The 12,100-nt window shown below is 39.4% G+C and overlaps 1 protein-coding gene across 9 annotated transcripts in view; it reads right to left on the bottom strand.

Moving 5' to 3' along the window:
• The window catches only part of TRIM2 (tripartite motif containing 2), a 112,685-nt gene that overhangs the window by 66,123 nt on the left and 34,462 nt on the right, over nt 1-12,100 (bottom strand). Inside the window, exon 1 of one of the 9 annotated variants that reach the window (XM_054165287.1) lies at nt 616-750. The exons of the other annotated variants lie outside the window; for them this stretch is intronic. The gene's annotated coding sequence lies outside the window, so the exon portion shown is untranslated. Of the gene's footprint in view, nt 1-615; nt 751-12,100 lie in introns of those variants that run through there. 9 annotated transcript variants of the gene reach the window in all.

Genomic DNA, 12,100 nt, shown 5'->3' with positions numbered 1-12,100 from the left:
TTATTTAAAATTCTGACCATTAGCAAAGGCATACCAAAGATGCAAAAAGTCAAGCTCATTCAATCTCTGCAGTTCTATGGAGCAGCAAAGTTCTAGTAGGCAGCAAAGAGAACTGAAATCTCTAAAACATGACATTGTTTTTTGTAGTGCTAAGCGTACATCTTAGAATATGACAGCATCTATCAGCATTTTTGGGAACATGCATTTAAGAGTAACCCATTTCTAGCCCTTTCACACTTTTATGAACAAGCTACTTATGCCCCTGCAAAAACTGCTGCTGTTTGAATCACAGCTGGATGATAAAATACTGGAAATGCTGCTAAAAATAAGAACTAGATGCAGATTAATTGGAGTCACATAAAAATTAACCTGGCAAGTTTAAATGGGTTGTGTCCCTATTAACTTTTTCCCTCTTGCCTCCCAGGAAGGTCTCCTTTGAGATTGAAATAGTGTAGTCCTTGTAGTCATGACGCTGCATACAAAGTAGCTGCTCTTTTACTTCAGACAGAGGAAAATAGTTTAATAGCTGCCTCTGAATGACAGCGCCTACCTGCCCTGCTAAAACATGCCCTTAGTCTTAGGAGAAAAGCCACAATGAGACAGAAGGCTACTTACTAGTGTTCCATAGAGTCCACGCAGAAGTATCAGAGACTGACCTGGACTGTGCCTCTGAATGGAAGATGTAGCTCCCTGCCGCATTCAGACAGTTGGTCCCATTATGGCCATCAGGCTGCTGAGTTAAAGGGTGGCCTTGCACAAACATAAACAGCTTGTCAGCACCAGCCAAAGAGGCGGGCCTGCCGCGCCAGCCATAATGTGAGCCAATGATTAGCTCCTTCGCACGCTGGGTGTTCAAGATATTCTATTTCATTCTTGAGCAGGGGAACAAGAGGGACTGAGTGGGAAGGGCTAGGGCTGCTGCTAGGCAGTAAAATGCTTAAGGCGGAAGGAAAAAAAACACCAACAGCAAGTCTGTTCAGGAAAAGCACATATTTACTGCACATTCGTATCTACTGCACAGTCATACAAACACATTTAGAAAGACACAGGCACTCCCACCACATTGTTCCTTTTTGGTCACTCAAACAAACAGCCTGTGAATTATGTTTAGCCCATATTCACTGTAAAGAAGTTTCACTTACAAAGTCTCTGATTTAATTTCTCTCCATCCTTTTTCTAATTCTCATCCTCCCTAACATTTTGTTTGCTGACACTGGGGTTTCTTGCTTCTCTGTCACAAATGTCTTATCCTGACCTTCTTGACCTGACCCCCTAACCTTCATTGATCCTTCTATGATTGCTACTCTTCATCTCCATCTTAACTGCTTATTCTTTTGGACCTGATCTCCCCAAATGAACACAGGCACAACATAAGAACCTTAAGGTAAAGTTCTGTGAAACAACCAAGCTGATCTAACAGCATAATGCTGTCAAACGTGGAGGTATTGAGTCTCCTCTTTCTTCAGCATCACACCGTGCCCCCATCTGTCCCCCTCTGTCATTTCAAGGGAGGGTAACGTAGCACAGAAGCAAATACTTCTGTCAGTTCAATGATCTTAACAAAGAGACAGAAGAGGTATCGCTGCATTGAGTGAATACTCCTTGAAATTTAAGTTCCTTCTGATCTTGTCTCAGCCATCTATGATCTCACCCATCTCCCCAAGTTCCTCTCCCCTTTGTTGTTTTAATTGAACTGAATTTTTCCTAGTTCATTGAATACCCTGCTTACAGCTGCTGATCCCATTTCATTCCCATGCTGTCCTACTTTCTTATGCCTCTAGTTCGGCTCTGAGGCCTGTTTGCTACCAAAATCAGTCTCATCACGTCTCTTACAGTAACTCCCTGCCTAAATATCATGCTTTGTACTTCATCCTGAGCCTCTTAGAACTCTTTGCTGATTTGGAAGTAATTAAAACCCTCCTTACAAACCATGCTATCTTTTTGGCTTTCATTGCAATTTCTCTGATGTTTCTGACTAATTCTTCTCTCAGCATTTACCACTTCATCACACTTCCAAGACACCCTACTTCTTGTTGTATTCTGTCCAGCTTTTACTATTTGCTTGTTGTGCAGGTTCCTGTACCACTTTTATGTCAATGACTTCTAAGCATGCATTGCTATTTTGTGTCTTTCTGCTCTTCTCTGCTCCCATATTTTACTCTGTTTCAGGCATACTATATTAAAATCCTTGATAGCTCCTCATTTTAAGATCCTTTTCCGGTGGCAAATTAAAGCAGTATATTCATTATTGTATAGTCTTGGCAGACGTCATTTCGCTCCCCTTTTGCTTTGGTAAAGGAGCTGAGCCCCGTGCAGAAGCAGATGCTGAAGTTAGCACCTCATTCGGATGGGCAAGGCATATTGCAGCTCTCAGGCTTCTGCTGACAGGCTGCATGTGAGTTCTGGCACATATCACTGCATCACAATGTGCTGGGGCCACATTTGCAAGTCTTTCTTCACAGTGAGACATACCGGGCATGTTCTTCAACAATATCTGAGATTCTGGTGCAATTGCATGGCTCATGGCTCCATCAGCCTATACTTGTATCCAGATTTCCTGTTTTTAACATGTAAATCTCTGTTTAAATCCACTGTGTGATCACAGAATTTGGCTACTTTTAATTATTATCATCAATGAGCCTGGATCTTATTCCCAATCCACCTACATTGTTCTCTGCAGAAAATTCAGCAACCAAGGTCATCTTTTGTTCCATACACTAGCCACATTGCCTACATTCCTATGAAAGCCATGCTTTCTTCTCCTGAGCTTCAAGGCCTTTTCAGAATTCTTTCTTATTGATCCACTCCCACAACTCTCTTCATCACAAGGCCTTTCTTTTCAGCCTTCCCTTTTCCTACAAAGCTCTCCTTTTTTACCTTGTCCCTGTATACAGAGAATCCCCTGCTTCACCAAATTATCTAGTCTTCTTTCTTTTCTACAATCCATGTGTCACAAAATATAAGAACATAGCAGAATGAGAGGAAGGACCAATAAATAGGGGACAAGTCACTCCAGAAAGAGACATATTTCATCTGCATATAAAAACAATATTTGCTAGAAATATACATTGTATGTTATGCACTTTACACACATTTTTTAATGGAAATGACAAGGCATCAAAATTTCCTGATGGATACAGATTAGGTGCCCAAACACAGTACATGCGATTGTGAAAAGACTATGAAAAGACTGTTTGCAGATGCACAAGAGAAAGCAAGTTAGCTATTGCATCTCTGATTCCCATGGCAATGTATTTAAGATGCTAATTCAGTGTAGCCACAAATAAAGAAACAAAAGAGAGGGCAAGAATGAGCTGATTTAGTGGACAATGTTGAAAAGGCACACTTTAGACAAAGTGACTCTGGATATAACTTCTGTAACTCCACTCGTAGAATTAATGCCAAGGATGAAGCTGCCTTTTTGTCCTTAAGCCTTGTATGATGCAGGGAAATTGTTACCAGCACTGCCAACAGAACCAACCCCAGGCACCAGCTAAGTGAGATGGCCAAGCTGATTCAAAAATTCACTTTTACCAAAAGGGTCAATCCTTCATCGTCATTCTCATACACAGGTGTGTCCCTTCCCTTACACATGTTCCAGGAACAGTGTGAAAACTCACAAACCACATTTATCTTGCTGGATATGTTTTTCAGACAGGTTAATGATCTGACTCACCTCCCTTAAACAGGGCAAAAGCCAGCAGAGCCAAGCAGTAAACACATGCGGCTGAAAGGAGGAGAGGGAGAGACGGAGACCAGAACTTCTATGTCATCCCCAGAAGCTACCATCCATGCCAGTGTGAGATCGAAAACTATGAGCCCCAAAAGCATGTCACTCAAATGCGAGGTCCCAAAAGCTCCTGTAACCTCTGATTGATTTCCAACAAGCACTAAAATGTTTTATTAAAAGCTATTTTCCAAAGGAAGGTGCAGCTTTAGTTTAATCAAATACAAGTCTCTGAAAACATAGTAATAATTTGATTTCCTGGGGGTGGGGGGAAGGGAAGGAGAAAGATTCTGAAGAGGGGGAGGAGATGGAAAAAAATTAAGTTTTATGCATCTGAAAACAGAAAGCATTTGGGTTATATATCACCAGAATGTAACTTTGTCTACCACTTAGCTTGCAGGCTCCATATGGTAACATTTTGACTCTGTCCCCTTTCATATTACCATACATGCATCTAGCTTCTACTACATATTATTTGTTTGGTAAAACTTTTTTTTTTTTCCCTTTTCTTTTTTTATTTTGTTTTTTTTTAATTCCTTTTTGTGGCCTCAGCCTTATTTCATTCTGTCCTTTCTTTTCAAAACACAAGCCCAGCTGGATGCCATTTTGCCACTCCTCTGATTCTCCTCTGGCAACTAACAAGAAACCTCATGTTCCCTGAGGCTCAGGCTGATCAGTTCTTATCTCTGCCTCTGCTGGGAGGAGACCTCTCCTGCTTCTCCAGCAGTAGCAGCAGATGCTGCAGAATGGAGTAGAGAGAAGATTTTTGTCGTGTTTTACTGGCCTGGTTTCAATTATAAAGTGGGTCACAAGTTACTCCCAGAAAGCACACAAGCTCAAGCAATTAAAGACTCTGGATAGTGACAAAAGAAGGGAAATTCTGTGGATGAATTGTTTAATTTTTCTTTTAAAAATAAAACAAATGGCAGAAATGTTAAGGGGAAAAGATCATGTGCAGATGCAGCACACTAACATACGAGGCTCCAATCAATAGGAACTTGGGCTTAGTCCCAGCTCAAACCATGTGCATTTTGATCTTTGAGCTCTTGGATCATTTCCTAATTAGAGAGGCAGCGACACATTGTGGAACTATTTAACCCTTTGGTGGTGCCTTATTAGTTCTAGTAAATGCTATAAAAGAATCTGGGGATGTGCCTAACCCCTGGAAGCCACATCTGAATACAGGAAACATCCCTGTGCTTGAAATGACTTAGCGAAACAACTGCTGTCAGCATCTCATTTTTGCATGGCTCTCTACATAGAAAAAAGTCAGGCATACCGCTGCTGAACCCAGAATCTGCCCCTCCTCATGGCTTGTCATGTCTCCTCCAACCTTATCAGTAATGCCACACCAAGGATCAGATCAAACACAGATATCTGCTTGGAACATAATAGCGTAAATAACGCCACACTGCACACACAGACTTGCTTCTCCACATCAGCAGGGAAGCAGCAGAATATTACAAAATAGTATCTGTAACCAGTACAAGTATTATAGCATTAAAAGCTGTGTGGAAAGAAACAAGGGTTATATCACTCATCTATATCAGCACCTGCTGATTTCACTGTCAGATCTAGACTGGGGATTTTTACCTTTTATATTCCCTCTGTAAAGAGAGTGTTATAGTTAGATCTAGACTAGGGATTTTTACCTTTTATATCCCCTCTGTAAAGAGAGTGTGATAGTTAGATCTAGACTAGGGATTTTACCTTTTATATCCCCTCTGTAAAGAGGGAATATATCGTCTTACCTATTTCACAGGAGTACTGTGTGGATACATTTACAGTGCTTTGAAGGTCTTAAGACATTTTTTACATACAAACTGTTACTACTTTAAATACTGATTTGAGAAACATATCCTTTGAAAGCAAATAAACAAGATAATTACTTTGACAGGGTAAATTTTGTTTAAAATTTCCTGCCACCTCTAAGGTCACTCATTCCAAACGTAACAGAAGCACACTAATGAGAGGGGCCTCCAAAACCACATGCATAGTGGGGGTTGTGGAGCACAATAAACCTGAAAGTTTTAAATTTCATCTCTGCAAGTCTTCTATTTTCCTTGAGTCTTGTGTCCTGGTGAGCAGTGGTACACGGGCCTCAACTGCCAGAGAGCTCAGAGGAGGTCCTTCAAGTTCAAATTATTACTCTGCGCATGCAGTTCATCTGCCATGGAGATGTGCTCTACCTTACTTGCAGACAAAAAGCCTCAATTTCCATCTTACCTGGCAGTCTGTCAGTTAGAGTTTTTGAGCCTCAAGGTTTGTCTAGACTGCACTGTGACAGTGGGGTACAAAGAAATATCAAAGCAAATTCTAAAATGACTGTCTAGTATGTGTGCCTGCTGAAGTACTAGAGAACTCAGTCAAGAAGCAAAGTAAATTAGTCTGTCTGGAACACCATCCTAATATAAGTGGGTTTCTATATCCAAGCTGCCTATAAGCTGCTTTAAGCCATGCTATACTACACAACAGGCATTTATTTGTTAAATTCTGTGAATTAATCTAGACACCACATTGTTCTGCGGTGATTTTTCATGCACTTCTAGTGGGATTTTCCAAACAGTGCTGAAACACCCCTTAGCTACAATTGGCTTTAGAGTTCACAAATATTTTGGCTTTGGAGCAGACCTGCATTCAGAGTGTCAGGTATTTCCAAAAAGAGCCATTGACACTAGCAGCACATGCATCCACCCTAATTTCAAATTACAAGATGACTCAACTCCAAGGAATGCTTTTCTAGATAGCAATATAAACATTTCCAGCAGTGTCTTTGGAACAGACAAATTGGTATGAAAGAATTATGCTGTCTACCTTATCAGGCACAGTTTTTGCAATAAGTCAAAATAAAGAATATTTTTGTGAAGACCTTGCTGCCAGAGAACAAATAGATATGACTAATTAGAAGGCTGCCCTGAAGTCAGCAGTGGCTCCTGGTCTCATTATAAACTTTATTAATCTTGGAACTCAGCAGTATATATCCCTTTGGCACAGAACCAAACCTCTGCATCAACAAGAGGGTAGAATGCTCAGAGGCCAGGAGGTACTTGCCCATCACAGGGAAAATGCTTAGATTAGCAATGCAGTGACCTTGATTCAAAGAAAGCAGTTTAAGATGTGCCTTCCTTTCAGGCATATGAGAAGTCCTGCTGATTTCACTGTCATACCAGTGAGGTCAGCCATGGATTTATTCAGGGACTAAAAGGAATTAACTCCCTTCACACACAAACTTACCCTGAATAATGACCAGAGTGGTCTGCACCTCACAGACTTGGCCCTCCCCATTCCCAGTGTAGATCAGCAGTTTACTTCTCCTTGAATGAGACACTCATGCATTTTATGTCTTCTTTCTACTTGCTGAATCAGAGCGAGGGAAATAACAAGAAAAAATGGCATACCCAGCTTACTTTTATACTTCTATTCTACCTAGCAAGCCTAAGAAAATGTGCTAGCTACCTAGCATGCAGAAACACTTAAATAATTTAAACATCTGAAATGGAACTGCAGAGGCGTAACAAAAGTCAGAATCATTCCCTTGAGTGAACATATGCTTTTAAAAGATGGTGACGTGTATTTATAGAAGCCTGCAAGCAAACACAACAGTCCAAGTTTTCAGCATCCTCATCTAACAGGCTAGTGAGAGGGAATTTTGATGAATTACAGGTGTTCTCAAGTCAGGTTCATGGTGATTACCCATGTTACAGAGGTATTCTGAACAGCAGGAGAGGGAAAGAAGACCTTAATATCAACAACCTTTAATATTACAACCTTTAGCCTGATACAAGTAGCATATCTCTAAAGCTGTCATGTAATCAGAACTAACTCACCCCCCAAGTCTGGATTTAATGAAGCCATTTTATAGCAGCCTAAGAAAATTGAACTGAGGGTCAAAACAATCCCAGAGTAATTTTTCAACCACACATATAGGAAACTGGACAAAAATGGAGAACAGTCAATATCAGCAGACTGGGCATATAATGGTTCTTATTAAAGGCATGACCAATAAACAGGTATAAACACAAAAGGCTCACTGCAGAATAAAAGGCACCAATGCTATCACATATTTCTGTATGGTGTATAAAAAAGTTCAAACAAACATACTAAACTACTGCATGCTGAAACAGTGGAATTCTGTTCAATATGCTCTCATTGATTTGAAAAGAAATAGAATGCTAAAATGGTTCAGAAGTATGTATTTTGTTACAAGGTCTACATGCATTTAAAACAACTTCTCCATAAGAAAACATTTGTATGAGATTGTTTATATAGCAACTGTTAATTGTGGGGGAAAATGTATGTAAGAACGTACTTATAATCAATATGGAAATTGGACGTGACAGAGAATTAAACATGACATCTAAGGTTTTATTCAATTGATCTAAAAATCAATTAAATTATATACTTTATTTGCAGTCAAAAATGCCTAGATAGAGTTCTTGCAAATGTTAACTGAGGGGAAGGTGGTTAATGTTTTGAAATATTACCTAACAACCAAAGAAGTCTTGGGATATTGTATATTCTACCTCAAGCAAATAATTAAAAAGGTATGTGTAAAAGCAGTATTAATACAATCTAAATTAGTGAAGGTTTTCTGAATACATGCAGAATGAAATAAAATTAAAATCTCTATAACTTCAATTCAGTATTGCTATGACATTTTTATAGTAATCTGAAGTCAGTTCCATCTTTTTGTTCAACTTTTTGAAAGGGTATTGAAAAATACCCCAAAACTCTTCTTTCAGCATTCTTATTGCTCTAAAAGCAATGAATATGCTGCCTCATTTCTCAAGCGAGAACTCTCTGACTTCTGTTAAAAGTCACAGCTGCCTGACTTACAGCCCAGTGGTCTGCCAAGGCCCTTGTGTTGACCCTGTCTGTGACATGGATTAAATTATACATGGATTAAATTATCACTTGTACACTGTGATTCTGTCTGCATGCAAGGAATAAAATCTGTTGTAAGGCAATATTGCATAGTACCCAGTGTCTGGATGAAAAGCAGACCCTGAAAATATCTGTGCATTTGCTTGTGCTTTTCTGTGTGCCTGTCAAGACCAGCAATGCGGCACATTTAAAGGAGGCTTCTTGCTTTGAAAGGATTGTTGTTTGCTCTTGGTTGCTTTCTGACTCAAGCTGAAAGAGATGCACAGAAGGAGGCAAGGATAATTACAATGAAATTGCTAATATTAAGCAACTGCTTATTTAACATAGTTATTCTAAAGCTATCTTTCTTTGTCATTTTAAGGACCAGTTAAAGACTGCAAAAAGCACAAGTTAGCCATAGAGGAAGCTTATCTTGCAGTTAGTACCACTGGCATCCCTAGATATGACGAAGCATAAACCAAACCACATAATTTTTCTCCTTTAGCTAACTTCAAACAATGATTACAAACAGAAGACTGCTAACATATAAAGAGATAAAAATAGAGACCTCATTCAGGTAGCTATTTTGTACCAAGACATAACAACAACAACAAAAAAAAAAAGAGATAAAAGTACTCTGTGATCTCCTCTAGAGACACCAGTACTGCAATCAAATTTATATAATGGGTTGCACCAGAGACAGCCTTAAGTATAAACCTTGCAGTAGAGGGAGATATTAAACAAGACACATCAAACCCAGTTCAACAAAAGGGATAGAAAAAATTCACAAGGCCCTGAAGGGAACACTCTGGTGCGAGGATAAGTAATCCCATGGGCAGCTCTCTCAGAAGACACTGCTTTTACATATTGCCCTACAAAAACCCCCAATATGCAATACTGCTCTTCTTATTGCATACTGTGCTATTTCTTCACTGTCAGGGCTGTTGCTCCCCTATCTACAGCTGTGTTAGCCAGCTTAAGACCTCAAGTCAAGAAATGGGCTTTGCCGGTGAGTAATAGTAGGTGGTCTTGGTCCAGACAGAGACAGTGGAATCTGTTCAGTGAATGAAGCCAACAGAATGGAAAAAAGAGACTCCTCTGTCACTGTATTTCTCCAAGTTGGCTCTCAGTGTGGTCATACTTTGTCAATAGCAAATAAAATGGTGAACTATTGTTTGTAGCAACAATTAAGCCGTTCATTGTGCCTTTTGGAAAATGATGGATGGAGTTTCTTGTACCATCCACACCACAGCTGTGCTCTTTATCAATTCCTCCCTCATGAAAGTTGTGGTATTTGAGCATCTCTTCTGAATCAGTAGATAAACAAACCACTATGGACTTCTTTGTACATATATTCATACCCACTGAGGCACAGCCCTGTAATGAGACAGCAATCCACTGACCTAGAGAATCACACTCTCAGGCAGCCTTGCACCTACTTTTAATCTCCATACCTGATTATATGTATCAGTTGAAGGGCTCTCTTGAGCTCCCTTCATAAACACCTTTATTTAGATAGTTCACCAAAAACACAAAGATGACACGGTTATCTTGTGCCATTTGTTGCCCAGTGACAAATGAAGGGCAAGTATATCTACAGGAAAATGTTTTCCAGACAATAGGGTCAGAGTAGTGTGGGGTCTCTGTTGCTGAAGGCTCTACGCAATCCTTTCCCTGCTCCATAAATCAGGACTGCATAACATCAGGTCTAATTTATCCTAGGGCTAGCTGGCTGAGGATTAAGGAACAAGGAGCTGTCTTCTTTCTGCCCTCCACAGCACTTGCAATCAGATGAGGACCTCTCTGTGTCTAACTGCCTTTCAGAAGACATTTTAAGGACAGAGCTATTTTTCAAAAGCATTATCCTAAGTCAGTGGTGTGGGATTTTATTGCCCAAGAGGATAAACTCATACTTTGTGAGAAATAAAAAACAACAGTGTTTTGCACAATGGTCCTTCCTTACCTACACTCTCTGATACTGATCAAGAAATCAACATTTCTGGGAAAAGGAATTAGCCGCAATTGTTATTTTGGTGCATGAACAATCAAGGTCAGAACTGAAGCAAACCATCATGAGTCTCCTGATAACCGCAACGAAACTAATGATTTATTTTCCCATCGATAATTATTGATTTCTAGAAGACCTCTGATGTCCATGGCATGGTGTTCATTATAAGTACTATACAAAGCGTCACTATGTTAGCTCTCAACATGCTCTTAAAAACAAACACAAAAAAGCTGAACAAATTTGTCTTTCTTATTATAAAACACATAAGCCTGATCTTATAGAGAAAAAGAATACTTCAGCTATTCCACCTGGTAGAAACATTGATAGTTGGAAGCCCTTTTGGGGTAAAATTATGCCATGAGAAGATGCAGTATGAGTTATGTTCACTTGTAGGGTGGCTATGTCTTGGCCGAAGGTTAATATGCATATTGGTCTGGGAACTAGAAACGTGCTAAAATAATTTGTGTTAATTGATCTAATACTTTAATCAATTTTCAGCCTCATTGCTTCACTTTTAAATAGCAATTACTTAAACACTCAGTATTAACTAATGACTCATTTAAAATCTGAGGGTTACACATTCTGCAACAAAACTAAAAAACACTATAGATCCAGATACATCAGTAGAGCAACACTCAGAATGTCAAGGGAATTGATGTCTACCTCCTCTTTCTACAAACTAGCCCTGCCACCCAGGAAGAATGACTTCTTTGTGTTCTGCCAAAGACATATTTCAGTAAACCTATTTCCATGCAAAGAATGGAAGCTTGTTTGTTACAATGCACTCAATAGTGGTAGCTCACCTTCCATCTGAAGATGTGAAGAATAAAACACACGAATAATAGGACAGGGTTTCAAAATATTCTTAACAGCAATTCATACTGCTCCTGGGGAGTTGTTTTAATATTCCTGAACTAATGAGTTCTGCAAAATCCTTTCAAAGTGCTAGCTAACCAGATTGATAAACTCCTGCTGTATCCATCCAGGTCAAGCTGTATTTACAACTAACTGCACGCTTGCAAGTAATCTTTTAGGTGGTTTTATTAATTGTTCCCTGCATGGAAAGGAAATTAAAAAAAAGGGAGGAGGAAGAAAAAAAAAAAAAAAAAAAAGGACCAACCACCTCAAAAAAGACATCTGATGGATACAATAGCCTTTCATGTTTGGCAGCCTGCTTTCATTTAGGTTGTTTCAGCTGCTTGACAGGACAACAGTACCACTGTTAGAATGTATTTCAATTTTGGATTACACTAATGCCCATTCCTAGTTTTAATATGCCACCACGGTCACACATGTGGCAGTGTCAATAGAACAATTGGAAAAAGATTATTGCAAAGTATAGTTTCAAAATGAAATGTAAAAGTCCCGAAAAATTCAAGGTATCAGGTCTTTCTATCTGCATTTTGGCCCTCTGGGATTGCTTAGATTTTTATTGGTTTTTTTTCATTCTTGCATATATACATCTAGGTTTGTGACCTCATAATACAAATGACACTTGGAAA

The sequence above is a fragment of the Dryobates pubescens genome, chromosome 1 (assembly GCF_014839835.1).
Source record: "Dryobates pubescens isolate bDryPub1 chromosome 1, bDryPub1.pri, whole genome shotgun sequence".
NCBI lineage: Eukaryota > Metazoa > Chordata > Aves > Piciformes > Picidae > Dryobates > Dryobates pubescens.
Note: the sequence above shows the minus strand (reverse complement) of the source record. Positions and strands in the feature narration are given on the sequence as shown.